This window comes from Geospiza fortis, unplaced genomic scaffold (assembly GCF_000277835.1).
Source record: "Geospiza fortis unplaced genomic scaffold, GeoFor_1.0 scaffold10, whole genome shotgun sequence".
NCBI classification, from domain to species: Eukaryota; Metazoa; Chordata; class Aves; order Passeriformes; family Thraupidae; genus Geospiza; species Geospiza fortis.
The window spans coordinates 2,306,723-2,326,100 of record NW_005054326.1 but is presented as its reverse complement, the minus strand read 5'-3'; the positions used below and the strand labels follow the sequence as shown (position 1 = coordinate 2,326,100).

Here is a 19,378-nt window from a genome sequence, read left to right as displayed (position 1 = left end):
AAGCATACAGTGATTTAAATGAGTCCATGAAACAAGCACTTTAAGTCTCAGGAATGACCACTGATAATATCTGGAGGGATTTCAATTTTACTGTTGGGAGAAGAGCTGTTTTTACTGGCCTCAGCCAAAAAACCAATTCATTGAATGTGATTGCCATTTACCTGCAGAAACACAGCTACAATTCAGCATAGTAATGAGTTTAAAGGTGCATCTCAAAGATATTTATAACCAAATAAATATTTGCTTTGTTAGTGTGGTAAGCACACAGAAGAAAAAAAGTACTTTTCTGAACATCTTTTTCAATGTTTCTGAGGACTATTTTTAAACTTTATTGCCACAAGTAATGTACCATGAAGGCCTAAGCACCAGCAAGAAATGAATCTCCAGTGTGATTACTATGCATATACCTTGTAATTTCCTCTGCAGAGATGACCAATCTTCACTTCTTTAGTTTTTAACTTGGTTCCCCAGTAAGTCATTCTTTCTGTGTCAAAAGAGAGAGAAAGAAAAAAAAAATTGTGTCATCCTTATGATGGAAAAGGAGAGGAACAGACACACAGATATTAAATACAGCCTTCCAAAGCCTTTTCTACAGGTGAGGATTCTGTTTCAGAAGAAGGCCAGTGTCCCAAAACTTATTTTGGAAGCCTTAATTGAGGGTAAGTAGGGCATGAATGGCACTTTGTGGAGGGATGACTTTACCCTCAGGGAAGCACTATGACAAGTTCCTGAGACCAGTCAATTTAACAGCTGCAAACCTTGAAAGCTTTGAGTAAAAAAAGTTTCCTCTACTTTCACAGCCAAGTGAGTTTAAAGAAAAGTTACCAGATAAAAATATTTCAACCTTTACCCCAAAATATCATCCTTGTTTTCAGACCTTTAAAATTACCATACCAATCACCATTAGAAAGATTAATTGTGGTCAGATTAATTGACCAATCATGGATATCAATACATCAGGTATAAATCACTCCTAAAATGTAGCATTCAGCAGTTTAGTCTCAGCAGCCAGGGACCCTAACATTTTTGATAATGCATTTGTGTCAGTAATATCTTCACTTGTAATCATAGTCAAGTACAGAAATGACTATCTCATATAAAAATAAATACAGTATGGTGAAAAAAAATTCCTGGTTTCTTGCATTGTGATAGTGATAGAACTATGGGGAACCTAAAAAAACACTCCCTCATGTCCCCACTATGAGCAGAGGAGAGGAGCTGAGATTCACAGATCCCCTCAGCGTGGATTAGGGTGAGATAACACTCAAAGACCATAATAACACTCAAAGGCCATAATAACACTCAAAGGCCATAATAAGCCACTCCAATGGCACAAATATTATAAAATGGTGACCCCGTCACAACTGGATCCACATAAGCTATGCAGAAACACCAAATTTCGTGGAACAAGTATTCAGTAAACATTAGCCCTCTCAACAATTATATCCACTTAAACTGTGCAGGAACACTACCTGTAAGGGAACAAATATTCAGGAAATGTTAACCCTCTCACAAGTGAGACTGATCCTGAAATGGGCTCAAGGGCATGGTACTGGTAACACCAAGGTTGTGGGTTCCATCCCTGTCCCACCTCTGGAAGTCTCCCTTAGGGTGCTGGCTGAACTCACAGTGCAGTTACCTGGGCCTCATCCCTTGCACACTGCACATAAATTACTCTGGGTCATCCCAAAGAAGTGATGGTGGGATTGTTCTCTCTCTCATCACATCACATGCTAAATCTATTCACTTCTTACTGCTTCTACTTTTTTATCTCCAGCTAATTCTGCTGCTGTTTTATTAAGAAATGTTACTTTTCTCCACAAAAGCCTTAAAATTTGTACACATGTAACAGTCCATTCCAAGTCAATCTTCTTGGGATACTGCTTTCTTTCCTCCAACAAAAGACACCTCCCATTTTGGCATTTCTCTCTGTCTGACCACCGTAATATCCACGTGATTCACAACTCCTTGTGAATGTTATCCCCCAACCTCACAGGAGAAAAAAATACTGCCTTTGTTTACAGAACAGAAAGGCAGAGACAGAGAGAGGATACAGCTCACTTTTACTGTCCCAGTTAAGGTGATAGGATCATACAGAGCTTCCAGATACAGACAGGGTCCTTCAGAGAGAAATCTGCAGTACATCTCTAACATACATATCCTGAATCAACCCCCTAGGAGCCTCTTTTTTCTCTCTCCATAGCAGCAGCTTAGGAATAACAATTACCTACACATGCACCTAAATTAGATGTAAATGCAAGTGAATATTCTCTTCACTGCCAAGCCTGAGAGCAAAGTCCTATAAAGACTTAAGCATTCTAAAAATTAGGGTTGGGTTACCCACTGTGAGATGATACCTGGCTTTGGAATGAAAGGCAGTAAGGCATCAGAGTTCCCCACACCATCTACAAAGAGAGGTAACAGTCTGGTTTATCTTTCTCAAAGCCACGACCTTGGCACTGCTCTGTTTCGCTTTAGTGGTCAGAGACCACCTCCTCCTCCTCTTCCTCAGCTCTGTAGGTGATGTAAAGCTCTGCTCTCTATTTAACTCACTCTGAAATGTGCCAGTACATCTGTGTACCATTCTGAACAGCTGAAAGAATTTATTTTAAATTGTCATTTGGTTTATTAATAAAGAAGAAAAATGCATGTGTATATTTTTCCTTAAAATAGAATATAGGTACTGTACAAAAATGTACACTAAAATAATCTTCAGTCTCAGTCAGACATCTGGCCAATGGGAACCTACAGGCAGAAAAAAGTCCAGACACAAGATGGGATAGAAATGGTACAGATAAAGAAACTCTTCAAACTTGACAGTCTTAAGACTGTATAAAGAGCATGTGTTGGTACAGTGCCACACAGAGATTTTATAGACATGGCTTTCAGACTATTCCATTATAACAGTAGGCTACAATCCTGCAGATGTTTGGACATGAAAGACTTGATTCAGTCATGTCAGTGTTTTCATGACTGGGTCTTATTAAACTTCTTCTCCAGAGAGTTAATAAGAAAGCCCTCTCTCTTAGATCGGCTATAGAAGAGCAACAGTTGCCAGATATATTTCTGTTGAAACATGAGAATTCACAACAAGAAACATCATATTAAACTTTCATCCTGAAATGCACAATGCCTGTGCTCCAGGGCCTTCAAGGGCTTGCTGAAATATGGAACTCAAATTAAATATATGTTTATGTATTATTCTGAAAGGGGGCATTACTGAACATCAGGGATATTGTTCCCAAACAACAAACATGATCTTCTTTAGCAAGAACTGTATTTGAATGTTATGAGTTAAAGCAGAAAGAGGTGAATAGCAGGAAAATGTTAACTATGTTCTTCGAGGCAGCCAAGTGACCCAGTCTGAGAGTCAGAGAACTAATGAAAATGCTGGTCTAGAAAAGAGGGTGGAATTTCCTTTGTAGTTAATATTTACACACCAAGACAGTTAAGCTTAAGTCTACATATAGTTTTGGCCCAGAACCACCAGAGCTGGTGTTTCCTCACCAATACAGTGCACCAAAAAAGGGCACTAATGGTAACCTGAGCCATTAATGGCTGACACTGGAAATCAAATGTTGGTTCAGCTTAACCTGTATGAACTTTTGAAGGCCAATGGCATAAGCCATCCTTTACCATGGCAGGCTGCAACAGAACAGGATTGCTGCTTTAACTCATGATTATTGAAACAATACTCTTACACATCATGACGGTAGTGCAGTATTGAGCACCACATGTACAACTGTGTCTGCTAAAATGGAAACTCCCCAGTTTAGTGGAGAGCAATGCAAGATGTTTCCTTTGTGGGAAGAAAGGAGAAATTATCCTTCTGATTGATTAACCCCCCATCCCAACAACATGACTGACTGGAACCCCACTGAAGTAGGATCTCCATGAAATAGCACCACTGGTCCTGTTTTAGGAAAGTGTTGGCTATTAACCTTTTCTGGAATACTTAATCTTTGCAAAAGACATTAGAGGTGTAATAACTACAGTTATTTTCTGTCCCCATAAGCTCTACAGCCTGACTGCAATTTTATTAAAACACTTTTGTGCAAAATGCAAATTTTTGTGACGTGATGCCACTTCAATTAACAACAAAAAATAACTTCTACAATCCAAGTGGTCAAAACACAGAGTCACATAATATGCTGAGTAGGAAGGGACCCACAAAGATCATCGAGTCCAACACCTACAAAGGCTAAAGAAATGGGGTTTATGCCAAAATAACATAAAAAGAACCAAGACAGATCAAATCCATTATTGAAAGAAGCAGGTTACTAAAGTTATTAAGGGTAAGTTAGTAATTAATTGCATTTGTACATTCTTGTACTGTCACTGAAGATGAATGCCCTTACAAATAGATTATTTGCAAACAGCTGGAACCCCTGGGCTTAGTCCCAACTTGTCTGGTGTTTGTGCTGTGGCTGGTCCCTATGCCCAATATGTGACTGTGGATTCAACCATACAAATCCAGGCTTTTGCCTAAGAATTCTCTGACCTGTTGCACCTACAGTCCAGGGGAATTTTCCATGAGTTCATCAACCACAACAATTCTGCCTATTTATTCCATATGCTTAGCACTTGTATTTTTTCCATAAGCGCAGATTAATAATCACTGATGGAAACAACACAGGAGGCCAGAAAGACCCTTCTGTGGCCCAGAATTGTTCTTAGGATTTTTAACTGAGGAGATTGTTTCCCTCCATGTTTTGTTTAACACACATGCATATTGAAACTGCCACATGCTTCTCAGGCTACAATTCACAATCAAATGCTGCAACTGGGTATGGGTAGGAAGTACACTACTGCAGACAGAGGAGAGCTGAAACTGAAGCAGAGCTAATGAAGCTCCTTCAGAGCCTCTGATTCACTGCAGCTCACTGCCACTAGAACTGCAGCCTCCTCTTAACCATCAATACCCGGTACTAGGATTCATACCTTACCAGAAATTTCCATGGAAAACTTCAAGAAACAAAACCAAAATGCAGGCATTATCAATGAGGGCCTGTGAGAACAATGATGAAAACTGTGAATGCACCAGCAGCTGTGCTTGCTTGCAGATATTTCAGTCCACTCACAGTGCAACAGGAGCCACACAGCTAAGGGAAGAGTGTTCCCTGGAAACCACCTGTGTGCAAGTAGGAGCACCTGAGGCTCCTCAGGACCAGCTTGGGGGAACACTATACTTTCCTTAAGAGCTTACTGCTCCTTTACACAAAATATGGTATGGGCTAAAAGTACTGGCAGGCAGTTCCCAATGTGTTTGTCAGGAAAACCAAGCGAGGTGGCCAGAAAATATATGGCTTACTGGATATGTGAAGTTTTTGTGCCTCTGCTGAATCAGCAGTTGTGTCTGATAACGGTTTTGATCCTTTGTTTTTTGTCTTTAACAAGGAAGATGTGTAGCTCTTGACATAAACTATATTGTAGAATGTGCTGAACAAATATTTCATCAAAGGGGAGAAGTTTATCTTAGAGTCATTTTGCTGCCAAATGATTTATTAGAACTCAGAGCCAAAACAGGTACAAGCCCTAAGGAAGTGCTGTATCTTTCTAATAATTCAACTCTAAGAAGAGTTAAACTCTGCATACAGGAGGGCTGGGGTTTGCTAGGAAGCAAAACAAATAAAGATTTCCTACACATGTGTCAATGCAATTCTCTGCATCAATACCTGAAAAAGGAGCAGGCATTGAAGAAATGCACACTTAAAGCCATGACTAATGAGGATACTTGTGTATCACAAAGTCTGGATTAGCCAGTGAATCTTTCAGACAATCTAAGTTGAAAGCTAGCATTTGGCAAGGTCCACTGACATCTGCCACCACTTTCTTTAGGCTCCTGCATTCCCCGAAGGTACCGCCTGGGAGCTGCCCTGCAGTTCCACAGCAACTGCAGACAGCAGGGAATGCAGACAGCCATGCAAGGGGTTTAAAATAGGAAACACAGGCTCTGTGCTGGGGCTGCTACAACAGGTGGATATATATATCGGGAGCTCATATTAATGAGGCTTCTGTTACACATGTTGGGGGTGGCCGGCAGCCTTTTCAGAAGTAGATGGGTGTTTTGGTTAAAGTCAGACAGAGTAACCTCGTAGTAACCTCCAGGCTGGCTCACAGCCACAGGGAGGACTCTGAAGGACTGTCCCTTGGTGCTGCATTGATTAGATTTCTTCCCATAATACACCCAGTGTTTTTGCTCAGTAAACCTTACTAACAACTGAATCAAGAATAAAGACTGAGAGGGGAAATAAAAGCCAACCTCCATGTGAAAATGGGCCATAAAATGAACAAGGTTCTCAGCATCAAGTAATTCTGTCTGCTCTGGCCAGAAAGTCAGAGCCTGTACAATACATATGCAAGCAAGTACAAGAAGAAAAAAAACCTATCCACCCAGCCAACCAAACCAAAGCAAAACCAAAATCAACCCCCCACAAAAAACCACAAAAAAACTCCCAAAACCTGAAACAAGCAAAACCTCCCCAAACCCAAAACAATCCCAAATAAACACCCCCCATAGTTCATACAGCAAGTCAAATATTGAAAGGTATAACACTTAAGAAATCTAAAAGCTTAACTCTCCCCCCCTACATTTAACTACTACCTTGTATTTTAAATATTTTCCTTCTATTTCCATATATTATACATGCATAAATTTTGGATACCAGTTCTGTTGGCCAACACAAATCTTCTCTAATCTTTTATTCTGCTGTGGAAGTGCTAATATACAAGTATCCTAATTTCTATGTCTTGCAGCATCAACAGTGCACAGAAAGCACCTTTACAAAAGCAAACAAAAAAGCCACACACTCTTGAACAAAATGTGGATGATAAGCTGGGACATACCAAGTCTACAGGGTAGTAATTTATCCTCTAAGAACATATGGGGGTATGATAATCCCAGAACACATTGTAATCTAGATATTTGATATGGAGAGTAATATTGTTGTGGATCACCAATATTTTTTGCTAGAATGATCCTTAGTTGCTGTAAAGGAAACCAAACCCTGAATCATTTTCATCAGAAAGACAACTGTAACACTGAACATTCCAAATGAACAGCCCTATCTATCAATAATGAATCATCTAGGCTCTGAATAACAATTACAACATTCATGTACTTGGTAATTCATGTGAGAAAAACTATGATCTTTCTAACATAAACATAACCTACTACCAAGTATTAGAACTGAAAGGATGAACAGGATTGTCATGATTTCAGCTATCCACACTGCATGGTAACTGATGAAGTAAGCAGACTAAGTATTTTGCAACACCTAGAATAAGACAGGAACATAATACCTAGGGCTGCTTTAATAAGGCATATGGGAATACACAAATAACTCATTTCTATCTTCTCTAATAACACCCAGGAAGGGCTGTCCCCCAAAATCATCAATCTAGATATGAAGACAAGTATGGTGTGCAATATAATTTTTAAAGGTCTATAGCTGTAGCAGGATACCAGACTAAACCTTAAGTAGATCTATTCATGTTATCACAACTGCAACCTAATAAATTAGAAGCTAAAAAACCCTTCTTGCTAGGTGAAAACAAGTGTCTAATATCAAAGGGAAACTATGGTAAGGACCTTAAAATACTGTCATTTGCTCGAGGTTTTCTCCCTGAGATCTTTTAAATGAATGACTCTGGTAAAGTAATGTCAAGAAGCAATAATCAGACACAAAATAGCCAAGTAAAAAGTCAGTACCACAAGAAGCCTAAGAGAGCTGACGCTAAATGTTAGCAAGCATTTTTGCTTCTGGAAACATGGGTTTACAACTCTGTTTAAAAAGCTGGTATGACAACTTCTGAACCTTTGCTGTGAACTATGGTAAAGGAATGAGAGCTGTCACTCATCTGGCACTAGCTTGTATTCCTACTGCCTTGAAGGTATCCAAACACTGGGCAAAATAAGAGCTTGTGAACTACTTGCAAAAACTTGCAATCTATGTTCAGAGGAGAAAGGTCTTACTTCAAAATAATAAAATAAATCAATAAGAAAAAAGAATCTCAAGAACTTACTGAAAGAATATGAGATTTTTCATGGAGGTTGTTAATGTGTTTTGGAGCTTAAAACAACTCTGTTGTGTATATATATCTATATGGTATATTTTGCACAAATGGTTCTTCAAATATTGAAATACAACTGAAGTTTTTTTCAGTGCCATGTCCTTCCTATATCCAACATCTCCTTTTCAGAAAAGGGTGAGAAGAGAATCAGACATTTGGTAATTCCCTGCTGTGGCACTCTGTCCTTGACCACTCAAGCAATGCATGGAACAGCAGGATGAATTCACCATACACTAACCACAAACCCTGTAAGAGGATCTTTGATTTGTGCCATATAAGCATAGTGAACTAAACCCATATATAATTATAGATATATCTGACATAAAAATGTGCAATAATTTACAAAAGCATGTGTATAAACATCAAAATGAAACACGTAATGGGGGGAGACCTATTGGGTCAGACAAACACAAAATACAAGCCCTCTCTACTGCTACGTCAAAAAAAAAAAAATCCTTTTAGATACCGCCTAAGATATCAATGCAAATGATTTAAAGAAGTCTTGGCTTAAATATCCTGATTTCTGGGACAGCTGTCCCCAGGAAGGATGCACTCACATCTGCAAATCACAAATTACAGTATTGCTGCTATGAATGCATAAGGTTAGGAAGGACTATCATAAGTTGCCTTGTATTTTCAAGGCAGTTATTTTGAATTATTGGAAAAACACTTATTAATCCCCTAAGGAAGCCAGATTTCAGACACCACATAAAAAAAAGCTCTTCTGGAAGAGGAAAGTAAACCTTATTAACTCCTAGTTACACCTTCAGAGAACTGAATAGAAATCCAGATGTCTTAACTCTGTAACCTATGATCTGTGTACAGATCATCTGTGCTTTTGGCTCCAATTTTACCTCAACTAAACTTGCTTTCATTGAGTTATTTTTTGTTATATAAATACCTATTTGTGTAGACTACTGTTGAACTGAAACCAAAAATTTCTTTCAAAAATCTCTTTCAAAATTTCCCCCTTTATTTATCTTGGGGCAACAAGAATGGCTGATAATAATTTTTAACTTCTTGGTCCAATGTAGTGGTCCTACCAGTTTCATGACTGAAAATACTGCTTCTTGCTGATCCTATATAAAAAAGCAAAGCCTTTTATCAATGCAAGACTGAGGGTTGGTCTCAGAAAATAAGCAACCCACAGAAAAATTCACCCTTGAGAAAAGCCATGTGGAAGTGAAAAAGTGAAAATAGAGGTGATGTACAGGTATGTTCTCACTGTAGCTGGTTATTTGCTGGAATATGGTGCTGATACTTTTATATTCAAGTTGTGTTAAAAATCCTCTCAGTTAATAGGCTGTTAACATGTCTGAGTTATGTATTTCACATTTTTATCACCAACAACAGTAACAGATATATTTGAAGCACACTGGAGGAACTTCAAAGTCATTTATAAGCACTAATGATAAGGAAGCATTAATCCTTATTTTGCAGATGAGGAACAGATGTACAAGACTCTCTTGTGCTTTTGTGTGAATCACTGCAGCAGAGGCAGAAACTGAACATGAATTACCTACAACCTCAATCACCTCTACATGAACAGTTTTCTGAAAAAGCATGGTAGACATGGGACACCTTCCTGAGAAGTAAACAGAAAGGAACAATTTTCATTGTAATCCTCTTAAAAGGCAGTACACAACTCCTACCTCAAAAGTCAAAAACAAACCCCAAGGACACAACAGCACATGCTGTATTTTTAGAGAGAACTTTCGTCAGGTGGAGCAGTTTCTCTGTCCCTCCTTGCTCAGTTCACAATGGCAATCCCAGCCTGCTAATCAGTCTTGTTTGGAGGATTTACTCCTTGTTATGTAATTCCAGATATTTCTTGCAGCATTGAGCTTTTACTGTACTTAGGTAAGAAAAAAGGGAAGAATGACTCTGCAGAAGGGCTTTCAGATGCTTTATTTTTACTGCCACAGACATCATTTTCTGAGGTGTTTGGCACTAAGGGTGTAATGTATTAAAATGATTGATGGATTGCATTTTAAAAATAGAAGCACTGTTCTGATACTGGGATCAACTATTACCATTAGAGTAAGATTTTGCAGAACTCTAAACAGCCTTGAATTTGCACCCTCCTGTGAATGTAAAGTGCCATTGCCCATGTTACACACAGAAACCAGAGCATTTCATAGAGAAACAGAGTAAATGCCACTAACTTTGCTCCTCACACAGCTGGTCCTGCATCCCTAGGATGACAGGAACAACCCCACAGTGTCCCTTCAATTCCTATCACACTTTTTTAGTTTGATTTCAGCATATTTGTAGTCTAGTCTGCTGCCTTTTTTTCCTTGAACAATGTTATGTGCTGATCTATGGGAGAAGCTTAATTACAGCCATTTTGAAGGTTCTTATTTTTTAAATATCCTATATTTTCTCAATCAAATCTTGATTATTGAAGGGGCTGCAAGTAATATCTGGAATAAATGGCTGTGCTGGATTTGGCTGGGGTAGAGTTAAATTTCTTCCCAGAAGCTGGCAGTGGCTGTGTTTTGGATTTGTGCTGGAACAGTTCTGATAACACAGGGATGTTTTAGTTATTATTTCGTTTAGGCATGCACAGAGCCGGGGACTTTTCTGCTCCTCTCCCACCTCACCAGTGAGGGCCTGGGGGGCACAAGGCCTTGGGAGGATACCCCAGCTGGCCACAGGGACATCCCAGCCCATAAGGTGTCACTCCTGTATACAAAGCTGGGGGAAGGAGGGAGGGAGAGACATTTGGAGTGATGGTGTTTGTTTTCCCAAGAGACTGTGAGCTGTGATGGAGCCCAGCTCTCCTGGGACGGCTGAGAACCTGCCTGTCCAAGGCAGGAGGGGAATGAATGCCTTGCTTTGCCTTGCTTGTGCACACACTTTTGCTTTATCTTTTGGTCTTTATCTCATCCCCTGAGTTTTCTCACTTTTACTCTTCTCAAACCCATGGCAGGGGAGGGAGCAGGGCTGAGCTGCCACCTGGGGTTAAACCACGACAGTGCCATAATTTGGTGGCCCAGTACGGCGTGAGCAGGTTCTGACTCAAGTCTGGGTGAGAGGCTGCAGCTCCAGGGAGACCCTGCCAGCAGCACATTTGTGCCAATAGAAAAGAACAGTTGATGGCACCTACCCAAGGTCAGCTCCTCAAATCTGGGAGCCTGTTTTCTTCCAGACACTGTAAAAGTCACTTGTTTAAATGCAGCCAGTCGGCAACAATTAAACATCTAAACAAAACATGCAGATTTGGTGCTCCTTTTGAAATCTCCCCTATGCCATGCTGTTTATTTTCCCCTTCTCACAGTCTTAATTATCCAACAATCAGGCTACAAAATGGTGCTGGGAGCGAGGCAGACATTTTGTACCACTCACTGAACAGGACAATGGGAATGTGCTGAGGGAAAGGCAGTGACCCAAGGGGACAAAAGGAGCGGGCAGCTCTCTGATGATCCAGCTTTTAAGCAAATCCTTTATCTCATTTTATAGCAAAGTTAAAGCCAAGCAGCACTGAGGAGCCACCTGACAGCATTTGGCCACTGAGCAGGCAAAAATATAGTCCAGGACAGCTCTTTCCCAGCTGTCTGACTGTGGTGAGTGCAGCTCATCACCCATCTGAGCAGACACTCTTTTCTGGGAGCCACATGGACCCAGGACCACCCATTGACACTGCCTCAGTCACTGTAATCTTAACCACATTCTTCCCTTGAAAGTCAAGACACCAATGTTTTCTATTGCAGCCCCAGGAACTTCACAGTCTTCTGCACAGCTCTGAAAGCACTTGCAACATAATCACCAAATGAACATGCAAAGAATGGAGCCTACACCTCCATCTCTGCAAGTGACTTCTAATTCAAATTTCACTGTCTTGTGTGTAAAAGTCAGGGACAGCTAGAGCTGAACAAAGTAACACCAGAGCTGATAAAAGCAAAAAGCACCAAGAATTAATAAGAACATATTTTCTTCAAGTGTGTGTCCACCAGCCACCTTGTAAAAGTATTAGTACCTGATAAATCCTGAGAAACAAATATGCAAATCTTCAGGAAAAACTGCAAAGCACATGCTACTTATTAAAAATTTAGGTAGCTGCCTAATTACCAGTTTAGAGATTTAGAGATTTCACACTGATTCCTGAGAGGAGAAGAAAACACAAACCACCTAAAAAACAAAAACCAAAACATACAACTTTCTAACACAGAAAAACTACAGAATAAATAAAGAAATGGCTGAGGGGATTTTGCTTACTTTTTTTTAATGACAGAATAAACAAAGCAGCTGTGCTAGTGGTGTACTTGGAAAGGCTGAGAGATGTAAAAAAAAATTCCAACACCCTGGAATTATACAATGCAAAAAAATCATCATTATTAATTTTTATGCAGCTCTGATTTTGAGGGACTTGTAATGTAGAAATGAAACCACAAAAAAGGTAAGAGAGGTACATTCCTATACAAAGGCACACTGAATACACAGGATCACACTGAAGCTAGAAGAGTTTAGACCAAAGCATTTCTATTCCCTTTATTCCACTTGTTCTCCAGTGTGATGCTGCTACTTGATATTCAAAGGACCAGGAAGAGGTGACTGAAGGGGCAGGGCTGGCCCTCAAAAGCCAAGGATAGGTGACCCCTCCCAAAGTGCAGGTGGTAGAGTGAACCAGCTACCTGGAAAAGCAGTCAGAAGAAGCATATTTTGAAACTTTATCTCTTGGAAGAAATGGCAGAAAGCCTGACCATGTTAAAAGAAAAATACTCTGAGCCCCCAGGGGCAGCAGGGTAAAATGCTCTCAGAAAAGGGAAGAATTTAGCCTACAGTTGACATACATTTTCCAGTAACCCATCTCTAAAGCCATGGATTTAAAATCAGCCTGGATGACAGCTGTCCTTTGGTTTTGTTACAAACCCTAAAAACTGGAGAAACAATTCTGAGTTTTGTTACAAACTTGAAAGCAGGTCATGGTTTAGGAAGAAGTTCCCTATAGGTTGTGATCCTTCTGAGTTAAGATAACTCTAATCTGAGCTGGGAGAAAAGAGCTCTGAATTAACACAAGGCTTTACACTGAAGTGTGGGAAACTTGTGGCTTGACAAAACTTCCCTGCAAACTCAGGTGAAGTTCAGTGGGTTCAGTGATATTTCACAAAGACTGTCTGGATGCCTTTGAACTTGAAACTCAAAGTGGAATCCAGCAGCTGCAAACTTAAACACAGCAAGACAAAGATTAGGAAAAAAATGTTTGCATGTGCTCCTGGGAAGAATATACTAAATTTCACCTGCTGACATTGGAAAAGCAGAAGTCTACACACCCTCCAGGAAAGACAATAGGGAGGGGTGGCAGAGGCACATTTGTTATGTTTTTGACTTGCCTAAGAGAGTGGCATGAAGGAAGCAAAATAAAAGTAAAGGCCTGCAAGCAGAAAAAGAGAAAAGTGAGATGAATAAAGATGGGAATAAGGATTAAAAACCAACCCGCAAATATTGGGAAAAAGGTTTAGAAACCATACTGAAAATCAGGGAATGGGAATAAAGAGACTAAGTATGTTACTTATGGCACATTTCTTTGACATGCTTTTTTTCTTAAGTGTAGAAAATTTTTTGAGCAGTAAAGAATTTTGATTCTACTATTAAATCCCTAGAGAAAGAGAAAAAAAAATTCCTAAATTCTGTCTGCACACTTTTCTTCTCTGGGGTTCCACTTGTTCCACTTCTTTGGTGAATTATTCCTTAGCCATTTGGAAATGCTGGAAATCACATGTACTGATTCTAGAGTAATATCCCCTGCCTCTCCAAGTCTCCAATTATCCTTAACTGAGCAAAGCTGTAAGAAAAGTAGCCATTTGTACAAAATGGTCAGGCAGATCACCTCGAGGGCACAGCGCCATTCTCACTATGCTGCCATTTCTGCCCATCTGACTGAGAGAAGTTTGGGAAAGCAGGAGCAGAAAAGTATTTTGGGAAGAATCACGAAGTATCACATCTGTGTTTCTTATTATTTTCATAATATGTCAATATATTTTCAATATATTTCATAATATTTTTGTATTTTTTATATCTGGTATTTTTATTATTTTCTCTGTCTGTTTTTGACTAATAGATATCCTAATGAAGGAACTTAGTTACACAGACAAGAGAAACTGGGATTGATACAGCTGTGAACACACAAGGGCTGCAGTTTTTGATTGCAAACCTGGAGAATACTGAAGTAAAAAATCACCTGGATAAAATGAACTACAGCAACAAACCCCAGAATACTCCCTTGTTAGTTTAAGCAAAACTGTATTCACCATTATGACCTAATGTATCTCTTTACATACATTCCTTCTTTCTTCATCATTTATGGAAAACCAAATGCTGTGACAACTGAAAGAATTGCTTTAATAAAGCAATGTCCCCCTATATTTTAAATACTGCTGGTTCTTGAGACAAAGAAATCCACCCCACAACTCCACAGACACAAAATACTACAACACAAAAGAAGCCAAAGGCAAAAAAAAAGAGAATCCTGCACGCCAAAGGAATTTCGTGGAGAAGGTGGTATTTCTGGTTCACAGCTCCAAGCACAAGCTTGCTGCCTTTTATAAGCTTTATTACCAATACCTCCTACACCTCTAACTTCATTCTGGGTCCCCATGGCAAACCAATCCAAACCTGTGTCTCCTGATTGGGCTCCAATAACAGCACAATGACGCAGAATATAAGTGTTGCAAGGATATAGAATTAAGTGCTGAGAGCTCTGCACCCACTGATACACCTGAGATCAGGTGAAATGTGCTGTGAGAGAGGCTCACAAAGGACCCTCTGCACATCTGAGCAAACAGCCTCCAAGGAGGGATGTCTCTGCAGGATCAGGTGAGGAACAATCCTAAAGCTCTCTCTTGGTTACAGAGACATGGAGATGTATTGGCTGCAGATTTAACCAGAGCCTGGTGGGAAATTCTGGGAAGGAAATTGTGAAGAGTTTGTTTCACTGCAGTGGAATCTAACTCTGCTGTCCCTGCACACTGCCATTCTTCAGACAGGGACTTCACTACTGTGTACTCTGTGCTGGCCTGGAGGGACTTCTGCCTATACCAAAATATCACTCAGACCACTAAGAGTTAACAGAAGATGTACAAAAAAGAACAATTGCACATTGTCATGGGAGATGAAATTAAATATCCCAGCAGACATTCCTGTTCATATGACATTCTGGCCAACAGCCTCCTCAGATACTCCAGTGATAACAATGCAACTACTTTCATTACTAATGCTAATTCAACGGGAATTTACTGGAGTAAGTCATTTAAATTAGCATTTTCTTTTAGGAATTCTGGGCTGGCAGTAGTAACATCTGTCTCTCTGAAGTGATAACAGCTTAAGCTTCAGGTCTGGCTGTTCTGCAACACGACGCATTGCATTACTAACCCAGAGCTAGGTAATCATTCTCCTGCCAGCATTAATGAGTTTCTAGCTACCTCAGAGTCCTCCAAACTAATGAGCACAGGTAGCACGGGTGGCAGGGCAGGAGGCTGGGCCCTAGACCTGATCTCTTGTGCTGCCACCTCCAGGCAGTGCCCTGGGCCCCACTCTGGGTACGTTCTGAGGTGCAGTTCTGGCACAGACCCCAGCCCAGTTCTTACTCGTGTGACAGTGCCTGCCCCCAAAGCCAGCCCAGGGCTCCCAGGGAAATTGACAGTGGCACAGCCTGGCGGGATCAGCAGCTGCTGTGCTGCACCAACTCCAGCTTCTTCATTGCTTTGCCCATTTTGGGAGCACTTGTCCTTCAAAACAGGCTCCCAGAGGGCTTGCTGACTGCCAGGGAAAGCACGCTCCACAAAGGGAGAGCTTCTGAGAGAGGATGAAGCCAAGGTCCCAGGAACCCTTGGGCTGGCTCTGCAGTTAACACTTCATGCTCTCTTTTTTTTTTCCCTCATAAAATATTTATTTTCTGAAATCCTTCAAGAACTGTCATTAACACTGTACTTCTGATTTTACACAGAAGATATTTTGCAGCATAAATTCTGCACAGCTTATTCCATACATGTTTTTTACTTTTAAAAGCATCTCTCTCAGCCACATTATGTATTTTTGAGTAGGAATTACCTACTTTAGAATAAATTAAAGTTTGATGTAATTGTCAAACATTTATATTCCTTTGCAACTGTGAAAGAGTTAATTTCACATCTTAATGGGAGTTTGCCCTTAATAAGAAAGCATTAAAATAAGCCAAGAATAATAAGCTAAATGAAGGCCATTCTTCTACTTTTTGTCAATATTTTCATAGTGACAAATAGATCAAACACAAGATTTTTTTTAAGGCTTCCCCCCCACCCCCCCTTGTAAATCATAAATGCTTTGGTATATTTAATGTCAATATGAGTTCCCTGTAGATCAGGCTAACACAACGGATTAAGAAAACCTTCCCAAACCCTGCTGCATCTTAGATGAAAAAGTACAAAAAAAATGTTCTTTTGAGGTTTCCCCCTACTCCTTTTTAAACTGTTCCTCTTTCCCCTACACCAAAGGAACCAAGCTGTCAATGCTAATCAAAAGTTTCTTAGTTCTTTTCTGAGGCTTCAAAACACTGTAATACATATTTTTTCTAAATAAATGAAGGGTTTTAGGCTATATTCAGAGGAAAATATTCAAATGACTACATATTTGCTACACCACACAGATATAGCTGGTATATTTAGAGATAGAAAGATTCCCTCTGCAAGATGAAAAGTAAAGAGAATACCTGTGTTTTGAGACAGTCTGCACAAGGAGACTGTTTGTGAGGGACTCAGTAGAATGTTACTCTTGCATCTGTACCAGCTTTAAACCCTCCTAAGCAAGGTAAGGAAACAATTCTGCCCACAGAGAGGTGTTTGTAACACCTGACCAATATTTCCATGCAAGGGCATTGGCCAGACTCTGAAAATACTCCTTTGCAATACTTGCTTGTCATAAGGGATTTAATTTGCAGACTTGAATGTCCTTTCTCCTGTCCTTCTGTCCTTACTGGTTACACAATACCAAGGGCTCCTCAGTGAAATGTAGAGCACAGCTGTTCACAGCTGCTTTAACACATGGACACCAGCCTTGTTACTGAACAGGTCAGGACTTGGTTCACTGCCCCACTAAATCTGTCTGATGGCAAGTGCTGTTCCTGGAAAACACTTCTGCAGGAACTGCAAGCTCTGGTCCAGCTGTGGGCAGATGTGAGGGCAGCAGAGGCAGCAGGAGAGCCCTATGGATGTGTCCCAGTGCAGAAGGGTCCTGCCTCACTCCTCCTGCAGCTGGACCAGAGGATGGAGGCCTACAGCTAGAAGGAAAAGTGACAAAACAAGCTTTCTGCTCAATAAATCGCCAACTCTTCCAGCTGTGATGTCCCACCCATCAGAATGCCATGGAGGCAGCCCGGGATCACCACTTCCATAGGTGCTGGGTGCCACACTTGGCCCTCATCCAAACAGAAAGTGTCCCCTCTGAACATTTTGCAAGAATGGTAAAGGCAGGGACAAATTACTTACAAATGGCACTGCAAGATTTACCAATGTCTTTGGAGACAGAAGCCAGCCTGCAGTCTGAACACAAAGGCTCAGGGAAGAAAAAGGCCTAAAGAGCTCTAAAAAACTCTGAATTTCAGCTTGAGCACGGACATGGTTTTGGTTATTTACCACATATTTGAAACAATTGAAGTAGGTTTTTTCTGTGTTTACTTTGGAGAAAGCTATTTTTAAGGTCACAGTCCCTGCTAAAGGAGGAAACTATGCCTCTGAGGTGTTGGGAATTCAACAGAGGAAAGAAAAAGCTGCCTTACAGAGAGAACTCAAATATTTTGTTTCCTTCCTTGTGCAGTCTGTAGTCAAAAAAGAACTTTACAGTAAACACTAACTCATGGTTTTTTAAAAAATGAATGTAATTCGAATTCACAGGAATTATTTTTTAACTCCTGGAATCCCTTTCTGATAAACTAATACAAAGGGACATTCCCACTTGCAGATTTCCACTTGGCTTTTAATGTCTCAGAGCACATGCTGACCACTCCCCTGTCTGTGGTGACGCATGATGGCACCTATATCCATCAAATATTTTCTGCAGGCAGTTTTCAGACCTGAAGATACAGATGAGGAGGTGGAGGGCAGGCAGCAAATGTACTGAGAACCTTGGAAAAGCCAATCAAGACAGAAACCAGACATTGCAGAGGGCACATATTTTGCTGTGACCACAGACTTTTGTGGCAAGAATCAGAGGAAACCAGTGCCAAAGGGATTGTGCAGAAAGGAACAGGGTGACCAGACAGAAGCTACAAAGACAAAGAAGGGCTTCCAGCCCAGGTAAGACCAGGGCCTGCTGTTATAGTCTGTACTGTTATCAGCCTGCAGCCTGCCTTGCCCCTGGTCCAGGAGGTCACACAACAGTTTAGCACAGCAGAGCTATACTCTGTATCTGACACCAGGAATTAACTCTGGAGCCTTAGGTCTTAAATAATGCAGAGAAGGATCAAAGCCAGCAGCTATATGATAAGAGGCTTCTTTCCTAACTTAATTGCTCATTTACAAAATACCAGTGTTATTTATTTAAGTAACTATGACCTTTTTGGATGCACTTCCAATGTGAATGCTCATGTGTGCTTGTCAGAAGAAAATCATGATAATAAAATACTAATGCCTTAGACCAGGAGTTGTCCAATTAACTTTGCTGGGATAGCATTCCTATAGAAAAGGATCTGCACTGTACCTCTTTGAGGCAGGGGTTACAGCTGTTTCCAGTTCTGTCCCAGGCTCTGCACTTGCAGAAGACAAATGCATTTGGAGCCATTTTGCAGATGCTTTTTTCCCATGCAAGTACCATGAGAAATACATCAAGATCTTGGGAATCCCTCCTTCAGCTGGCCTCTGCTGTTTTTGTCATATCCCAGATTATGGTGGATGCCTGTTCCTCCAGCTGTAGTGCCAAGAAGTATATTTTTGAGGTGCAGATGTCTTCCATGGCTCTAATTAAACAGATCAAACATGTACAGGCAGGGAACAGCATGTGCATACCAGTGCAGAGGACATACAATGTCAACTGGAATTGGAACAACATCAGGAAGGCCAGAAAGTGAAGGAAGACTCTTCCATGCCTTGACAGTAGTGCAACACTGGACAGCATCTGTTCCTTATGCAGGTGTCAGCAGCAAGATACAATGAATAAGGGAATATCATTAGTATTTACTTATTGCTTGGGCCAAACTGGGATACAGAACAGCAGTTCTTGAATAGAACATGATAAATTCTGGGGAGAAAGATGGGGATGGGGAGGGGAAAAATGGGGAGGTATATACAAGAGTTCTGCGAGTGGAAAAATAAGAATTTATATGAGTTTTTCCTTC

General features: G+C 40.5%; 1 long non-coding RNA gene across 5 annotated transcripts in view; it reads right to left on the bottom strand.

The window, feature by feature from the left end:
* The window catches only part of LOC115947870, a 184,991-nt gene that overhangs the window by 14,632 nt on the left and 150,981 nt on the right, over positions 1 to 19,378 (bottom strand). For all 5 annotated transcript variants that reach the window (XR_004081723.1, XR_004081725.1, XR_004081724.1 and 2 more), the window contains one exon: positions 408 to 484. This is a non-coding gene — a long non-coding RNA (uncharacterized LOC115947870). The remainder of the gene's footprint in view (positions 1 to 407; positions 485 to 19,378) is intronic.